This window comes from Mercenaria mercenaria, chromosome 6 (assembly GCF_021730395.1).
Source record: "Mercenaria mercenaria strain notata chromosome 6, MADL_Memer_1, whole genome shotgun sequence".
Taxonomy (NCBI): Eukaryota; Metazoa; Mollusca; class Bivalvia; order Venerida; family Veneridae; genus Mercenaria; species Mercenaria mercenaria.
The window spans coordinates 74,143,887-74,161,828 of record NC_069366.1 but is presented as its reverse complement, the minus strand read 5'-3'; the positions used below and the strand labels follow the sequence as shown (position 1 = coordinate 74,161,828).

At 33.4% G+C, this 17,942-nt stretch overlaps 1 protein-coding gene across 3 annotated transcripts in view; it reads right to left on the bottom strand.

The window, feature by feature from the left end:
* The window catches only part of LOC123548604 (translation initiation factor IF-2-like), a 34,953-nt gene extending 25,715 nt beyond the window's left edge, over positions 1-9,238 (bottom strand). Inside the window, exon 1 of one of the 3 annotated variants that reach the window (XM_053546339.1) lies at positions 9,150-9,238. The gene's annotated coding sequence lies outside the window, so the exon portion shown is untranslated. Of the gene's footprint in view, positions 1-4,913; positions 5,029-9,149 lie in introns of those variants that run through there. The other 2 variants (XM_053546337.1, XM_053546338.1) reach the window with 2 other exon arrangements.
* Positions 9,239-17,942: the final 8,704 nt, after the last annotated feature.

Sequence of the window (17,942 nt, the reverse complement as noted above, 5' to 3'; positions counted from 1 at the left end):
ACCATCTATTTTCGACCATCTAAGACTTTGTATGATAAAAATCTTTACCAGCCAAATTTATCAGACTGTGCTGTAATTGTTTCATTGTTAACAGCAGAGACAGAACATGTTAGAAACCTATTCTCCCTCAGTTTTGATACTTGGAAATGTTTATAAATTCCTTTTATGTAGCAGTACCATGTTTTCAGGAGGTTTTTCTTATTACCAAAATACCTGCATGTTCCCTTGGCTACTACCTATCCTTACTTAAACCAATATTCATTATTTACTTATCTTTTGCATTAAATGTATATTCCTTAACTTATGTTTCCTACCAAAATTGTAAATCATATCATACAAAATTATTATACCAATGCAATTCTGATGCCTGTCCTTACAACAGTTTTCTTCATTTTCTGAGCATTTTGAAATAATCGAAGATCCAAAGGTTAGCAGTAAAGTAATACATTGCATTCTTTGACAGTTATCAATGTAGCAGATGTAACACCTAGGTTCTCTCGAGTTATTGCGCACATGATATAGCTCTTTAGATAATGCTTTAACTATTGCCTGCTATTTACTTCATCCTTCCCCTTGTAGTCTAGCTGCAATTCAGGCTAGTGTACCTACAGTTTATTGCTCTATCATATAGGAGAGATCTCCGTGACGTCACGCATTAACACCTGTTTATCTGGTGGTGGGCTAAACAAATGTTTTTACATCGTTTGTGTATGGGATCGGAATTTTTATAACTTTTTTGCTAATTTATGGATTTTAAAAATCCAAAAAGTTTTGAAATGGCTAAGATTTTCATATTTTCTGATTTAAATATCTTTTTTAAATGAAAAACCATTTCAAATGACATATGATTTAAATAGCAGCGTAACGATGCTCCAAAGGTTTAGAATAAACACTGTAAATTAAGCGTTCATAATTAATCCATTTTATTTCGAAATAACAATTAAAAGTAATCAATAAATTGCTTGTTTTATATCCTTTCCATTGATCAAAAAAATATTGATATAATTTGTGCTTTAAGAAAGTATAAGCCGTTAGAAAAACATCACTGTTTACAAAAAAAACATGGGCGCTCGGCATCTGCCTACCCGACCTTTGTCTTATCAGTTCTAAAAATAGAAAATACAACAGATTTGTATGCAAACATGATCTCTCCTATTGGCTCTCATGTTTGTTACCATGCAGACCTGATTTGTGGCTGTTCTATGTTTGCCATGGTGAAATGAAACTACAGAAACTAAAGTAAAGTGCCATTTCTTTTTGTAATAGCAAAAATACCACACATGGTCGGATTTAGGTGTAAATTTCCTGCATGGCTTCCTGCTGACAACTTTCAAAAATAGAGATCATGCCAGGGATTCAGTAAGAAACTTGAAACTTAAATTATATATTTCCTGCTGCACAGTAAATGGGCCAATTTTTTCAAAAAACATGTAACTGCATTTTATTTATAGAGGAACATCTGTTTCAAGTTTTGTTAAAACTGTTTTAAATATGTCTTATTAGTATTCAAATGCTGCAGTAAAAAAAAAATTACATAATCAACCCCAAAAAAATTTGAAAGCCATTTTATGGCTGAAAATAGGCTGTTTTTTCATGTAATGCGTTAGCATTGGATTTTTACACTTTTCAAAAAATGCTACAGTATTTTCAAATAACAAAATATAAGTTAGATTTGAATACCTTTAAACAGATAATTTTATTACCTTTAAAATGATGTATAACATTGATGATCACTGAAGTCATTACATTTTTATTAATATGATAATAAAAAGTGACTTGTGTAACACTACTGTTTTTAACAAAAATGCTAAATTTTGAATTGAACACAAAATGTCTTAATTTTACATATTCAAAAAAATTTTCTTGCTCACTGTCTTACTATGTATATGTAGAATATGAAAAAAATGCCTGCAGCACGTATCAATGGACATTTTAGTAAAAAAATCATATTTAACAACCAAAAAACCATTTGCGTGAAAAAAAGTGTAACGTCCGTCCCCCACCATTATTTTGCAATTGAATATGAATATATTGATATTAATTACTTTCATATATGCCTAATGACATACCTATCATGAAAAAATGAAAAATAAATAGATCTGCAGCCTTGCTGGCAAAAAAATGATGAAATATCAAAAGTTATGTGTAACGTCCGTCCCTGTAACGTCCGTCCCCCTATATATGCTTTTCTTAATTTTGTACAAAATACAGTGTTTTAATGTTTTGATGGTAATATCTGATACTATTATTTCACAACAATATGTAAAAAGTATGAAATTATCAAAAACAATGTTGAAAAATTTTTTTTCCATACTTTTGAGTATTTTAAATTGAAAACTAGAAAAAAAACCTGAAAATTGGAGCAAAAATCTTTGTTTTTTTATGCTATGTGAGGAAATTTAAATGAAACTAACTCATGTTTGATAGGACATGCATCAATAAGTAATAAATATATAAAAACATTCATTTAGATTTATATGATTTTGTATTATCTTCATCTGAAAAATAGGGGGGACGGACGTTACAGAAAAGGGACGGATGTTACAAAAATTGTGATAATTAAATATTTCTTATATTCTGATTTTGTTATCCATCAGTAACTTTTTGTAGTTTATATGTTGATAAATAAAGATGCTGTGTGTTAAATCATTCCCAATAAAACATTTATTTACAAATATGAGGACATTATTCAAAAGAATAATATGTCACATGTAACGAGACTCTGCTGGAACAACAGTTGGCTATAAAAACAACATGAGAAAAATAAACAAAACTGATAAAATGGATCCACTTAACTGGGCCCAATTCATACATGTATATACTAGACTCTGGATCCTTGTAAGATTCTAAAAACAACACTTACCCTCTTAACGAGTCTTGTATAAACACATACTTTGGGAAAACTTAAGCGTTATACAAGGTGCCATAAAACTGGACCCTGTATATACATTTCTGGATCCATACCTAGTCTTGTAAAAACACTGACTCTCTTAATGAACCTTGTATAATACAAAGTGATTTCTTTTGAAAAACTGAGAAAGGGGAGGAGCTTTCTGTCATATGCAGATTAGGAGTGGGACTAAATGTGTGAAATTCTTTTAAGTTGAACTTATTTTATGATCCAGGCTCATGCCAGTGATGATGGCCATATGGTTGTGTAGACCCTTAAATTAAATACAAAAAATTCTAAATTATGATCATTTCATAAACAAAATCTGATGTGTCATGGCAATGAATCACAGATATTTCAAGTAAATGTACCAACTGTTGTACAGGGTCCAGGGTTTGTTTTTTTCAAACTCATATTAAGGATCAAAAAAGTATTTTAGTCAGTACAGCATATTTTTCCCCTCCTAATGGATCCTTCCTTCTATCCCCAGTTAGAAAATACTTTCTATATAAATGTAGTTTCAGCATTACTTTCAGATAACATACTTAAGGGATGTTTCTTAATCTGTGTATATGAATATGATTTATAGCTGTATCTGTGAAATTCAAAATGAAACAAAATGATCCTCCTCACCTCTGACAGTTAAAAAAGTGTTTGATGTCAGAGCTCTTATCCCCTTCTTGTGCTGAGATGATGATTACTGTCACTTTCTTAAAAGTGTATGATATTATATGATACATATCATTTACATGTTCATGAAAAGAAATATTTTAATACGTTTTCTCGTTTTGTTCTGTTTCGTTTTGTTTTATGCTTCAACATAGTTTTTGCAAAAAAAATTGTTAGAATTTATGGTGACGTTTGTAACGTGACTAACGTCCATCCTCATTTCCTTAACTCTAGCAGTAAGATGTACCATTACCACACACATATCTTTTATTGAATGACATTAGCATAATAATGAAAATTTAGAAACACCTTTCATTAAGTCAGTGAATACATAGGACGAACACTATCAATTTCCTTATTAAAAAATACTGTTTTCTTTTCCTGTCTAAAACTCTAATTCAGCATATTTCTTTTTATTTTATTACTTTGTATCATTTTTCATTCATCTAGATAGGTTTAACATTAACAGAATCTGTATTTATTCAGTAAAGCAACATTAAAGCTTGAAAAACAAATGTATATAATTAGTGTAACATCCGTCCCCTCTTAATGTAACGTCCGTCCCCCTTTACCATCAGTTTCTCTTTACTAGTTTTGAAGCCTAAATAAAAAAGAAATATACAAAAAACTGAATTGTTTAATAACTTATGTTCTTGTGTCTTTATTTAAAAGGTTGTTTTCCAATTAAGTGTAATATTATATATGGTAACAGAAAAAATACGAGAATGGCTGTTTTTTTCCTTCTCTGCTTCGACAGGTAAAATAACAAAAAAATTTTTTTTTTCTGTTTTTGGCAAATTTTTTATAAGTTTCTTGTAAAGATGTACTGGTTTATTGATTTGGTGAATTTTCTCATCTAAATGACAGTAAACAGCTTCAGAAACAAGCTTTTTACATTGCCATGTAACGTCCGTCCCCTTGCCCAACCACTGATAGAAAATGATGTATAAAAACAAAAATCAGCAAAAAGTTATCTATTATTTTACTTTTTCATGAAGTTAAAACATACAACTTCATGAAAAAGGCTTAACAGGTAAGAAATCTTTAACTTTAATTTTTGACTTTGATGCTAACACATTTGGCCCATTTACTGTGCAGCAGGCAAATTATCATTTATGCTGAAAGAAAGTGTGAGGCACTAAACAAACGAGTTGGACTTACACGTGAACAAAACTGGACAGAAAACGTGTTAAGTGGTCGGAAACTGGTTGTGCCGGGATACTTACGTTTTAAAATGACAAAAACGAGAGTTAAGTGCCCTATCTCACTCTCACTATCTGAATCAACGAGCAAAATATTTTGTTAACAATGATTCAAAGTGAGGATTATTAAGGCATAAAATCATGAAACTTACAATTTAGATCAATGCTGAATGTATGAAGTATTAAGAAATTATATCATGTCGAAATAAACCGCAAAAATCTTGTGAACATGAGCTGTCAAAAACCGTAATTTGTAAACAAAACGGTGCAGCGGAATAATTGTACATTGTAAAAATTACTAAATTGAGGCCCTGCGACGAAAAGACTTGTGTCTGCGTGTGTGTGTGTGCGTATGTGCGTGTTATAGTCGCCACCAGTAACCCATATGGACGACTCCTCTGAAGACGTAGTAAGCTGGAAAGTCGCCATATGACCTATTATAATAGTTTTTCAAATACTAACCTATATTTTCGAGTGAAAACATCAGATACCGGTCAGATACCGGGCGTAAACCATAGTTCACGCTCGTGAACCCAGGTTTACGTTCGATAAACTAGGTTTCTCGATTGAACTATGAATTTCGGTCGTTACCGTAAACTTAGGTTTACGAACGCGAACCTACGTTTACGAGCGTGAACTATGGTTTACGACTTTATCCTATGTTTTCGCTTGAAAAAATAGGTTAGTATTTGAAAAACCTGGTTTAACGTTTGAAAAACCTGGTTTTATCGAACGTAAACCTAAGTTCACGCTCGTAAACCCAAGTTCACACTCGTAAACATAGGTTCACGCTCGAAAATATAGGTTCAGGTCCCTAAACTAAGGTTCACGGTCGTAAACATAGGTTCACGTCCGTAAACATAGGTTCATGGCCGTAAACCCATGTTCACGCACGAATTTATTTGTTGATACTATAATCCTAATATATCAACCGTAAACCATGGTTTACGTTTGATAAACTAGGTTTCTCGATGACTATGAGTTTCGGTCGTTATCCTATGTTTACGCTCGTAAACCCCGATTCACGCTTGTAAACCATAGTTTACGAACGTGAACCTATGTTTACGACCGTGAACTGGGGTTTACAATCGTGAACCTACATTAACGAGCGTGAACTATGGTTCACGGCGTTATCCTATGTTTTCGCTCGAAAATATAGGTTAGTATTCGAAAAACCTAGTTTTATGTTCGAAAAACCTAGTTTATCAATCGTTAATCCTAGTTTTTCGACCGTGAACTAGGGTTCACGTAATTATTGGACAATTGGCTTGCCATATTGTTACAAATCGATAAACACGGTTTTACGAAGGTAAACTGTAGTTCACGGCCGTAAACCTAGGTTCACGCTCGTAAACATAGGTTTACGGCCGAAATTAATAGTTGATTTCATAATCCTAGTATATCAATCGTAAACCATGGTTTACGTTCGATGAACTAGGTTTCTCGATTGAACTATGAATTTCGGTCGTTATCCTATGTTTACGACCGTAAACTTGGGTTTACGAACGTGAACCTACGTTTACGAGCGTGAACTATGGTTTACGACGTTATCCTATGTTTTCGCTCGAAAAAATAGGTTAGTATTTGAAAAACCTGCATGGTTTTACGTTTGAAAAACCTGGTTTATCGAACGTAAACCTAAGTTCACGCTCGTAAACCCAGGTTCACGTTCGTAAACATAGGTTCACGCCCGAAAATATAGGTTCAGGTCCGTAAACTATGGTTCACGATCGTAAGCATAGGTTCATGGCCGTAAACCCATGTTCACGCCCGAAATTCATTGTTGATTCTATAATCCTAATATATCGACCGCAAACCATGGTTTACGTTTGATAAACTAGGTTTCTCGATTGAACTATGAGTTTCGGTCGTTATCCTATGTTTACGATCGTTATCCTATGTTTACGCTCGTAAACACTGGTTCACGCTCGTAAACCATAGTTTACGAACGTGATCCTATGTACGACCGTGAACTGGGGTTTACAATCGTGAACCTACATTAACGAGCGTGAACTATGGTTCACGGCGTTATCCTATGTTTTCGCTCGAAAATATAGGTTAGTATTCGAAAAACCTAGTTTTATGTTCGAAAAACCTAGTTTATCGATCGTTAATCCTAGTTTTTCGACCGTGAACTAGGGTTCACGTAATTATTGGACAATTGGCTTGCCATATAGGTGCGCCGTTAAACCTAACAAAACAATATTTTATTAATCTTATCTTGCCCGATCTTTTGTTTAATTAAGAAATAATAAAGTTCCCAGTCGTGGTTAATTTATCGTAGAATAACCCGTTTTTTGAGTTCTTATAAATAACCTGAGATGGATTTTGCTCTACGTGTTGCTGGTCGTGTTAGAATACTAATAGTTTATTCACAATGATATTTTATTATGCTCATTTATTTATTACATCTTTTAAACTGTTTTAATTTTTAGACGTATTTTTTATGTGTTGAATATGTTTTACGTAAAAATAGGCGTTTAATCAAATAAAACAGTTTCAGGTTTTAAATTAGTAATTTGTAGCAGAGTCACTTGGAGGTCAAGCCCCCTCCTTTCCCGCCCCTACCAAATGTCACCTAATTTAGTACTTCTCTATGTATTGATTTTTGAAACATGCTGAATTTCAACAAACATATTTACTGATCGATACCAACTCAGTTTGTTTTTAAAGTCTAATACTATTGACTGATATTGGAATATTGGAATGGGCGCCATGAGGGTAGGTGGGATCATACGGTGCCCCTAAAGTGACATGTTACACACATTTTTTCCAATTAGGTAATGTGAGACTTTTTTATTTCGTTTAACTTTAGGGGCACCGTAGGATCTCCTACAAGTGTGTGATTTATATTTGGGGGATTGTGCACCCATACACAGGACTCTTATATCCCAATGTTAGTAAATCGAACAGACCGGCCCTGGCATGATTCGCACCGACGGCAAATACTAAAATACTAACTTTGAACACATGTGTCCATTAATATCATCTATTATGTAACGTCATTTCATTAATGTTACCTTTTGCCGTGATGTGGTTCATATGGTAAAGCCGGTAGACAATCAATGATAATTAATCTGAAAAAAATATTCATAGTTCTTTTCACAACTGCAAATATCACAGAAGTGTTGGTTCCATTACTGAAATTTAAGAACAAACACAATGGGGAAAATAAATTTCGTAGACTGGAATACCATTTAGTACGACGCGATATTAATATATGCCGCTTAAGCCAGTGCTAGGGGATGTGAGGGATGTTACACATTTCATTATCTCACATGTACAGACTCAGTCAAACCGAGTCTGCTATTATGTTACTTGGTTTCGCTCTATGCTTCCAACGATATCTTTTCACATTTTTTAAAATCACAACAACAATCTTTAAGTACCGTGTGGCGGCTGTAAAAGGTCTCCCAGTACTTGGACTCGGTGTTGTTATATTTTCTGGTCCTTTGAGATCATGGAGTACATTCATTTTCACAACAATAGAATTCCAATTTTATTGACACAGTCAAACCTAGTCTGCTATTATGTTACTTGGTTTGGGTTTTTTTTTCACATATTTTATTGAAATATATATCAGACAGCTGACAAATATCTGTTATTGTCATTGTGAAAACATCTGTATTTTGAATTTAAAGCCATGAGTTAAATAATAACTCCATTTCGTAGTTTTGGGAAGAACATGTCTATTTCATATGACGCGGTCGCAACAAATTACAATATGTGATAGTTATAGTATGTGTGAGAGTGTGTTACCAGGATATATCGGAGCTAGGGGTACATCTCGGTATTTTTCTCTGCACATATCGTCGAGGCCGGTAGGCCGAGACAGATATGTGCAGAGAAAAATACCGAGATGTACCCCTAGCTCTGATATATCCTCGTAACACACGAGCATTACATATTATAACTGTTTTATCGCATAGTTTTTTTCATTAAAATTTATATATTAATTTCATTTAAATTTGTTTATTATTATTTTTACTCTTTTGATTCCCTTTCTGCACCTCGCTGACTGAAACACAAACTTCTGTTTTAGAAAATGTGTTCCCCAGATAAAAGTATCCAACAGATTTCTGCATTGGTTTTAAATCTTTGCATTTCATTGGCCAAACATATTGTAAAACTTGTTGTTTTGTTTGTAAAAAAAAAAAATCAAAGAAAAAGAAACATTTGAGAAATCTCAGAATTTCATATATTTCATGTAGTTTTGAATTTGGCGATAACTATCGAGTTTTTGAAATATTCTAGTGTGTTACCATGTTTAACATACTGCAAAGATCATAGGAAAACTGCCGCACTATGCGATAATTGGGATATATTGTGCATAAATATAACTACAAAAGCGACAAACGTATAAAGTATCTACGATTTGTTATATATACCTTTGATCTGTCATATTTATTTTTAAAAATGTCGATATCATTGTAGTTAAGGAGGAACCACACTATAACTTTTTTTCAGAGCCCACGTTATTGACTGGTACCAACAAAAACTGGAAGATAATTCTGATTTAGATCTGTGTATATGTTTACGTTTAATGCATCAGTGACGTTTCCATGACGTCGCAAACGTGACCACTTCGCGCACTTTTGACGTCAGATATACGGGGACAAAATCTGCCTTGAAATTATTGTACCGGCAATATTTTTCAACGTAAACCCATAAATTATACATGAAATGAAAGCTGACATGAAACTCCAGGCGATGATTTAATCGGAATTGCTCTACGTTTTCGCTTAATAAAATGAGAGCAAAAAAAAACGAGTTTTCTTTTTACTTAAATTTTCCACAAAAAAATAGATTCGCTCAGCATTAAAAAAAAATCCATCCGTAATTTTTTTACCAAAATTAAATATGGTTTACACTAATACGTCCTGTGTAATACGTAGAGCAATTCCGATTAAATCATCATTAAATAAAAATCTATATTAGTAAATTGTAAAAGTGTAAATAAAAACTGGCGGCACTTTAGCTACCTACCCTATTTGTTTAGCATGTTAGCAGAAACAAACTTTTTTTGCCTAACCTTAAAGGCCATATCTTCACATTCACGTCATTTTTTTTTTCAGCGTCGAAAAATGTTACTGTAGTGATGCTTAAAAAGTTCTTATAGCCACAAAACGGCACGGTAAAACTTTCTGTTTTTTACTATATATTTACAGAACGTATTAGTGAAAAACATATTCTATTTTGGTAAAAAAATACGGATGGATATTTTTTAACGCTGAGCGAATCTATTTTTGTGAAAAATTCAAGTAAAAACTAAACTCGTTTTTTTGCTCTCATTTTGTTAAACGAAAACGTAGAGCAATTCCGATTAAATCATCATTAAATAAAAATCTATTATAGTTGATTGTAAAAGTGTAAATAAAAACTGGCGGCACTTTAGCTACCTACCCTATTTGTTTAGCATGTTACCAGAAACAAACTTTTTTTGCCTAACCTTAAGGGCCATATCTTTCACATCATTTTTTTCAGCGTCGAAAAATGTTACTGTAGTGATGCTTAAAAAGTGCTTATAGCCATAAAACGGCACGGTAAAACTGTCTGTTTTTTACTACATATTTACAGGACGTATTAGTGTAAAACATATTCAATTTTGGTAAAAAAATTACGGATGGATTTTTTTTTAATGCTGAGCGAAGCTATTTTTTGTGGAAAATTTAAGTAAAAAGAAAACTCGTTTTCGGCTCTCATTTTATTACGCGAAAAGGTAGAGCAATTCCGATTAAATCATCGTCTGGAGTTTCATGTCAGCTTTCATTTCATGTATAATTTATGGGTTTATGTTAAAAAATATTGCCGGTACAATAATTTCAAGGCAGATTTTGTCCCCGTATATCTGACGTCAAAAGTGCGCGAAGTGGTCATGTTTGCGACGTCATGGAAACGTCACTGATGCATTAAACGTAAAAATATACACAGATCTAAATCAGAAATATCTTTCAGTTTTTGTTGGTACCAGTCAATAACGTGGGCTCTGAAAAAAAGTTAAAGTGTGGTTCTTCATTAACGTCACAGTTCAGAAAATAAAAGTTCATTTCGTAGAAATTTGGCCAGAAATGTTCATTTCGTAGAGGGCGGTCGTTATAATTTGTAATATTTCAGTTATAAATTAGATAAATATATCATTAAAAGCTGCATAAATTCAATTCAGAACTTTTTCTTTAAATGAATGAAATCTTCTCGTCTTACATTATTTTATGTAACACATTTCACGTTTTTAATTGTACCTGTCTTGTACATGTATTTACTAAATATGACTTCCCCCTTTTCATGCATTGACGCCAGTTGCCCTGTCCAGTCCTGGATTTTCCTGAAAACGAAGTTCCGGTGAAAATTAATTAAAAAGTCGTCTAACTAATTTTCTTCAACGGTTTACTGACATGCATGCACGTATTAGTTAGAATGTAGGAATAATCAAAAGAAATAACAACATATTATTCAACTGCTGTATTGAAAGTAGATAAAAGCAAGATATGATCTCTATACATTTTAAAGTTATTGTTTGATGAAATCCATTTGCCAACAGTAAAATATTTTTCAGGTAATTGATCGCACGTTCATTGTAGTTCTGTACGATTTTGTTAAAGTTTATTTCAATTTTCACTAAAATGACTATATCAATTATAAAGAGGTACATTTATCAAACAACAGAAAGAGCTTTTTACAGGACTATTTTCCAGTATTTTGACCGGGTACAGTAACGTGAAAATTCCAAAACATTTCTGTCGTAGATTATATAAAGACATGATATCTGATCGATTGAGATATAATACTTGGCCAGTAAAAGGCATATCCCCTCGGATATCCCCCTTGGATTTTAGTTAAGTGTCGCAGGCATCTCGATAGTGTCGCAGACATCGTGAGGGCGCAGTCATCTCGAATACTACTGTAATCAGTCGTGCGTGTAATTTCGACCAACTAAATAACATATCTAGTACAAAACTATCGCTAACACCATGTTTTCGTCCCGTTATTGTGTAAGACAAATCCTCTCATCTGAACTTTGTAACATTAATAGCTTTTATAACAAGTTTGCAGTATTTTTTCCACTGTTTTAGGAATAGTGCCAGGTCCCTTCTAGTTGGGCAAATCACGTAATTGGGAATAATTAATCTCCTAAAATAAAAATATTCAATTACCAAAACCAGCCCACTGGTAACCAATATTGATGCCTATTTACGCAAAGCTAAGATTGGAAAATCATTTAAGGCGAAGAAGGTGTAATTCAGCGACGTCTGGCGGAACGCCAAACGTTACGCTTCGCAACGTTAAGAAACAAAATGGCGCCAAGCGATGCGGGAGGGCGATACATCAGACGTTTTTTTTTTTCATTCTCGGCTGGATAATCTTGGTGGTTACAGGTGCCAAATAAAGACAAATAAAAAAAATCTTTTAAAAAGACTACACATTTTGAAATATACTAAACATTACAACAGCCGTGCAAAATTCGTTTGAAGTCAAAACATGTGCAGAAAAACGAATGTTTTTTTTTTTTTTTTTTTTTTTTTGTATTTTCTTTCGCTGACAGGGATGGTTATTTCATCCTACTTTCGTGTTTATCCCTTTTCAGATATCGGGGATCACGTGATTTTAAAATCCATTCAAACGAATATCCCGTTAAAAGACGCACCACTTGCACAAAATAACTGTATTTTTTGTATTTCCTTAGTTTAAACATATTTTATTGCCAATATATACATATATAAACAGATAACTACGTCAATTGTACATATAATAGGCAAAAGGGTCGACCCACAAGTTCTCGCAACATTAGTAACGGGTCTTCCCTAATGCAAATATTTACACATTTAATTTACAACAATGACAACTAATCAGGTACATGTGTGGTAAATAATAAATTTACAATATAATAGCTACAAAAAAATGGAAAGAAAAAAAAAAGAGTTGAAATAAGTATGAGGCACAAGTACATGTGTACTTATAAAAGCAATCACATTTGTGATTAGTGGCAATGTATAGATAGATGTAAGAGTAAAAATGATGCAATTAATTTGCATTAACATGTACTACATTAGGGAAAAAAACTTTAAAAAGGGAAGAAACGAGTACATGTGACTTATATAGACACACATATTTGTGACTAGTCAGTGTACAAAAAGATATAAGAGTACAAAAAAAGAAGAACAATTCAATTGCATTAACATGTACTACATTTGGGGAAAAAGAACATAAAAAAGAAACAACTGGGGTCTTGTCAATAATAAACTTATATAATTATATATGAATAAATTGAATAATATTGCCTGCTAAATATGGCGAGTCTCAAAAGCGTTTGGTTGATTTTATGTAATGTTGGACTGAGCAGAATATTTTGCAGTTGTCTTCATATGACAATTCGGAATTACCAACTAAAAGAAGTTGGGTATTTAAAGGATGAAATTGCCTTAGATCGTGGAAAAGTTTAATCCTTTGATTTGTATATATCGTACAAGTGAAAAGAAAATGTTTAACGTCTTCAATATCTTCTCCACAAGAACAGATTGAGTCCTGAGACAGATGGTTGCAAAATAAATGAAAATTCAAATTACTGCACGCGTTTCTAAGCCTTGCATGAATTATAGAAAATTTTCTTTCTCCTACAAGATACCATTTTGGAGTTTCTGTAGTTGGAAAAACGGTATTTTTTAACAATCTTTTAAAACTTGATAAGGTGTTAGTGGCTCTTATTTCAGGACTCAAATTGTTCCAAATATCTATAGCAGAAGGCACAAAGGAATTAGAAAATATCTGAGTTCTTCGACTGAGGATTATAAAATTTTCAGCGTTTCTTAAGTTGTAATGTGTAGAATTGTTGACAATGTTTGGAAAAAATATTATTCAAATACTCGGGCGCATCACCATTGCGAATTCTAAATGTGATTAAAAGTTTTTGATATAATCGTCTGTCAGATAGTGAGAGCCAGTTAATTTCCTGATATAAATTTTGAATTGAGACAGACCGGGTAAGTCCAGTTACAATACGGGCTGCTTCATGTTGAATTTTTTCTAGTGTTTCTTTTTCGTACTGAGTTACAGCCGTCCCACACTACAGAAGCATATTCTAAAACAGGTCTTAAGAAAGATATATATATTTGATAAAGAGTCTGTCTATTAAGAGTATACTTTAATTTTCTCATCATACCTAACAATTTTGAAGCTGATGTAGTTATTTGGTCAATGTGGTCATGCCATTTTCCATTTGAACTTAGTGTTAAACCTAAGTGTTTATGTCGTTCAACAAATCTTACAGGTACGTTATCAAATGTCAAAATGGTTTGTTGATATTTTGTTGTAAAGTAAAAAACATTGCTTCTGTTTTATTCGGATTAAAATCTACAAGCCATTTTTTAGACCATGCATTTATCATGGCAAGATCATGGTTAACAATTCCTTCAAGATCAGTCAAAGAAGATGTAGTACATGCTAAAGAAGTGTCATCCGCAAAAAGACGTGCAATACATAACAAATTCTCAATGATGTCATTAACATATACTAGAAAGAAAAGGGGCCCAAGGACTGAGCCTTGGGGCACCCCGGCATTGACGCTGAGAGGTTCAGATAAAGAAGAGCCAACAAAAACTTTCTGGTTTCTGTTTTCAAGATAACTCTTGGTCCATTTTAACAAATTTCCTTTGATACCATTTAGTTGTAGTTTATAAAGGAGACCTTTGTGCCAAACTCTATCAAAGGCCTTAGAGATGTCACAAAATACAATACAAGTATAAGTTTTGGTATCTAGAGATTGAACAATTTGATGGTACATATCTAATAATTGATAAACCGTAGAATGTCCTTTCAAAAAGCCGGATTGTTTAGAGTAAATAAGTTGATTAGCTACCAAATGGTTATACATGTGTTTGTGTAGAATTCTTTCCATAAGTTTTCCTAGACAACTTAAAAGTGAAATAGGACGATAATTAGAAGTCAATTTATTATCTCCTTTCTTAAAAAGTGGCATTACAATTGCTGATTTCCAAATTTCAGGAAAAACACATTCTGACAAAGACCTATTGAATAATGTACAAAGAGGTTTGGAAATTGTTTTGCAAATATTTTTCAATACTTTATGACTAATTAGGTCTTCGCCGACCGCTTTATTAATATCTAAGATTTTAATTATGTCCTGAACTTCTGATTCTTGTATTTCTATAGTAGATAAACTAGCATCTGTATAGTCGGGCATATGCGATGGCACTTCATCAACGTATTTCCTTGATGGTAATTACTGATCCGAGTCGTAAATTCGGCCAGGTCGTAAATATTCGGCCACCCACTTTAAAGCTTTTTTTTCGAGCCAGATGCTGTGTCATCACAAGCACTTGTGTTAGCAACAAAGTCGGCAAAAAACAACAAGTTGAGGTGAGCAGAAAAAAGTTGTCTTTCCCTAAAGTTGTGTACTCTAAACAGCAAATATTTTGTCTCGCGGATCGCGTGACGTCATTGCACGCACTCGTTTATGCTGAGGCCCGGCAAGGGTTAATTCAAATCTAAACTTTATAACACAAAAAGAACATGCGCTAACAAGCATAAAACGCGTTAAAACCAAGCAAATGAATATATTGTCCCTCAACGTCATTGAATTTCCATGTCTACGTTGTTTTTCACGTTGACGTCATTTCCTTTTGAATTATCCATTTTGGGGCCTTAATACGTTTATGCTTTGCCACGGAACGCGCATATATAAAACGTTGTTATAATAGCACGTGAGCGAGAGTTTCTCTTGACTCTCCTGTTGAAACCATAGGGATCCGTCACGTGCTATGATAGAGGGGAAAAATATGATAGAGGGGATTTTTTTTGTTTAAAATGTTTTTTAGATGAAAATTCAAGAACCTATATGTGAAAAAAAAATCATCCATAAATAACATAAATATAAACAAGGGGTGGAACATGGCCAATTTCGATCTTGTCAACTACCTTCTTGTACCCCATTCTATCGCGCCACATATTTGTAATATCCGACTCAAAACCACTGAATTACATGAGCAAAGGCTCACTCTAACTGAAAATGTATACTTTTCCCACCTTAAAATGTTCAACAAAGCCGTAATTTATAATTTTTATATGCCGACACAGCCGTGTTTTCATCTTGGACACACAGTCGTAAAATATAAACACGATCATGTCCAGGTGTAAAATGCAATAAATAGCCGTTGAACGTGGTGAAACAAGTTATGGTTCTTAAGAATGATAATAAATACACTAACTGCAAACATTTACACACCTCGGAAAGCTCTATCGGTGAAGAATTCGCGTATTTTTATCATTTCTAACAAACATTTCTTCTTTTCCGTCCATGACACTAGAAATGTCACATGATCATTTTTTGTATCAGTCATCCAATCAGAACACAGGTTTCATGAACTGTGTTTGACGATTGTCACGTGATATCAACATGCCGAGTATAGGATAGACAACGAGTGCTGTTGTCTACGGGATATATACAACGAGCAAAGCGAGTTGTATATATCCCGTAGACAACGGCACGAGTTGTCTATCCGACTTAGACCACGTGACATAAAAAACTGCAATTATTGAAAACTCTCCCACGCGTTCAATATAAATTAGGATTAACGTGTTTTTATAAGAGTAATATCATCTTTGTACCGTTAGCGCTTAATTGTCAGTAGGGCATATAAAAGAATGCAGGTTATTTGTATAAATTCAGTTTTACTCAAATACCGGATTTACTAAGATTTAACGTTCATTAACACTTTGAGTCATTTGCAGTCACAAAATTCATGCTAAACAGTTAAATATGGATTTCTCAAAAATACTCAAAATTGGACAAATAGTTTTGTGAGGAGTTTGCATGTTGGCGAAGCAGGATGACAGATACGTTGATTCAAGAAGATAGCCAGGTTATTTATTTAGTTAGTTGTTTTTTATTTGTTTACTTTGTCTATCAGGATATAGTTAGTGCGTAGATGCTCGTAGGACTACGAATACCTCTTACTATATCGTGCCCTTCTTGTAAGAATGACGTAGTTGTTTTACTTTCTAACTGGGCCAAGTTGTTCGAAACTTTAACGGGATGTAATTTAGTTTAGTTTAGTTTAGTTTAGTTTATACTAATTTGTTTTAGCTCGATTGAGATGAAAGCTTTAACTGTTTAAGCTTATTGTAACCACTCTCGAGTCCGTTTCCTATGAAAACTAGTACTGGGGTCATATGAGAGGTCATGGTCATGACCCCAATGATGCTCGAACCCACGACCACTGCATTAAACTACTAAACTAACCGCCTGTTAAATTTCTATTCAGGATACTAGTCTTGGTGGGTGGGAAACACTAGTATGATGTTTTAATTTTACTGTAAAGATGATTTAGTGTTTATAATCTTTAACAAGTACATTTGAGTTTTCTAAACTGTCGAAATCTACTGATAAAGTTAATCGACCGTTAACTCAGTCGCCTGTTAAAGTTTCGAACAAATGGATCTGGTTGTTTGCAAATGTAAAGATCGTGCTGACATGTCTTTTTTTATAACAAGTGAACATAAAAGATTACAAATGATGGAAACGTTTCAGTGAATGTGTGAATTGAGTTTTTACCAAGTTTGTTCCACACTACAAATATGTAGTTTATTGTAATTCAATTTTATTGATATCTAATAACATGGGGTCATTTTTACGATATTAATATTTAGACGTTGTCAACTGAATTTACCTCCAAGTCAATCTTATTTTTTTTATCCCATTGATAACTGGTGAGAATACTGCAAGGTCATTTAACTCCGGCGTTAGCCTGTATTGTTAGATAGTAAATTGACACGAAATTCACGCGTTTTTGCCCAAGTTTCCCCCGATATATATACAACGCTACTGTTGTATATGAAATATAGACGGGTACAAGTCTGCTTTGCGATTGGCTATTTACGGATTATCGTGGTCTAAGAAATGATAGAAAATAGAGCGAGAAAGACAAAATACACGAATTCTTCGTCGATAGAGCTTTCCGAGGTGTGTAAATGTTTGCAGTTAGTGTATTTATTATCATTCTTAAGAACCATAACTTGTTTTACCACGTTCTACGGCTATTTATTGCATTTTACACCTGGACATGATCGTGTTTATATTTTACGACTGTGTGTCCAAGATGAAAACACGGCTGTGTCGGCATATATAAAATTATAAATTACGGCTTTGTTGAACATTTTAAGGTGGGAAA